Source organism: Tupaia chinensis, unplaced genomic scaffold, assembly GCF_000334495.1.
Source record: "Tupaia chinensis unplaced genomic scaffold, TupChi_1.0 Scaffold141490_1, whole genome shotgun sequence".
NCBI classification, from domain to species: domain Eukaryota; kingdom Metazoa; phylum Chordata; class Mammalia; order Scandentia; family Tupaiidae; genus Tupaia; species Tupaia belangeri.
In genome coordinates, this window is record NW_006201352.1 from 1,809,353 (window position 1) to 1,811,218 (window position 1,866).

The following is a 1,866-nucleotide window of genomic DNA, read 5'->3' on the forward strand; positions in this document are numbered from 1 at the left end:
TTAGGGGAGAGGTATGTTCTTGGTTTCTCATATTTTTTGTGCCTCTAGGGTGGTTTCTGGTGATCTGATGGATTATACGTTTTTTTCCCTGAGTTTTGGAGTTAACTCTGAATGTTCAGAGGTGTGCAGGAGGGAGTGATCTGCAATCTCTCTGCAGTATGGGTTTTCTCCCTTTGTACAGCAGATGCGGTGGGAATTGAGGGTTACTCTGACCCTAAAGTATTCAGATTTGGCTACCATGCTCCTGCGCACCTGTCTAGAAACTCGGTGTTTGGAGAGCTGAGCAGAAAAGTGAGAAATGTAAAAGAAAAAGGAAAAGAAGACAAAGAGAAAAGAAAAAGGGGGAAAAAAAGACAAAAACAATAAAAGGAAAAAAAAAATTAAAAGCATAAAATGAAAGTGTGCGGCGCATGCCTACTACACGAAGGGGGCCGCTCAGAACTCAAATGTAGCTTTCCACTCCGTGGTCCTCCGGCGGAGGGCGGTGGGCAGCCATGGCGCCCACCGCCATGGCAAGATGGCAAGATCCTGAAGCCGCACTTCCACAAGGACTGGCAGCGGCGCATGGCTACCTGGTTCAACCTGCCGGCGAGGAAGATTTGCAGGCACAAGGCCTGGCAGGCCAAAGCACGCCACGTCGCGCCAGGCCTGGCGTCCGGTCGGGTCCTGCACATCGTGCGCCGTCCCATGGGTGTGGTACCACACCCCAGTGGCGCCGGCAGGGGCTTCATTCTGGAGGAGCTGCGGTGGCCAGCATGCACAAGAAGGTGGCACGGACCATCGGCATCTGCGCGGACCATCGGCATCTCCGTGGACCTGCAGCGCCGAACAAGTCCACGGAGTCCCTGCAGGCCAACGTGCAGCGGCTGGAGTACCGCTCCAAGCTCATCCTCTTCCCCAGGAAGCTCTCGGTGCCCAAGAAGGGGGACAGCTCTGCTGAAGAACTCAGATTGGCCACCCAGCTGCCAGGACCAGTGATGCCCATCTAGAACGTCGACAAGAAGGCCAGACTCAGCACCGAGAAGAACTTCAAGGCCTTCGCCAGTCTTCGCATGGCCCATGCCAATGCCCAGGTCTTCGGCGTCCAGGCAAAAAGAGCCAAGGAAGCTGCAGAACAGGATGTTGGGAAGAAAAAATAAATACATGTTGGGGACTTGGGGAAAAAAGAACTCAAATGTAGATGACTTGTGATTTACCTGTCCTATGTGGGAATGATCAAGAGCCAAGAAATTTAAAAATTAAAATGTAAAAAGAGAAAAAAATCAAAGAGAGAGAGAGAGAGAAACAGAGAACACAGAGAGTGCTTTACCTGGTTGGATGTTGGGATCACCAGGGTGAAGTCTGGGCAGAAAATCTTCAGTTGTCCTAGTCCAGGAAAGGGGCCACTCAGAACTCACGTATAGTTGGCTTGTGATTCTCTTATTGAAACTTTGTATCTTTTGACCAATATCTCCCATTTCCTTTCTCCCTCCACCCCTTGCCTAGCTTCTGGAAGCCATTGTTCTACTCTTACTCCAGAAAGTTTCATGAATTCAGCTGTTTTAGGTTAGACATATAAAAGAGATCTTGCAGTAGGCATGCTTTTGGTAGCATCAGAAAAGCTTGCTTGGGGACCAGCAGTTAGCGTAATGGCTATGTCGCTGGACTCCCATGTAGTCCACTGCGGTTCGAGTCCTGGACCTGGTGGCTTAAACTCACGCCGGGCGCGTGTGCGTGCATGCCCAAGATCCTGAGAGGAGAATGGAGGAGAAGGGATTGTGGCGTGACCATCCCCCCTGGGGGGTGATTTCTCGCTTTCTATCTCTCTTTCTGGCAAGTGCACGCGCCATATAGGATTAAAAACCTCCCCCCCCCCCAAAAAAAGGA

The 1,866-nt window shown here is 51.0% G+C and overlaps 1 pseudogene; it reads left to right on the forward strand.

Moving 5' to 3' along the window:
• The first annotated feature begins 393 nt into the window (after nt 1-393).
• Nucleotides 394-1,139, forward strand: LOC102483612 (60S ribosomal protein L13 pseudogene; annotated as a pseudogene).
• The last annotated feature ends 727 nt before the right edge of the window (nt 1,140-1,866 follow it).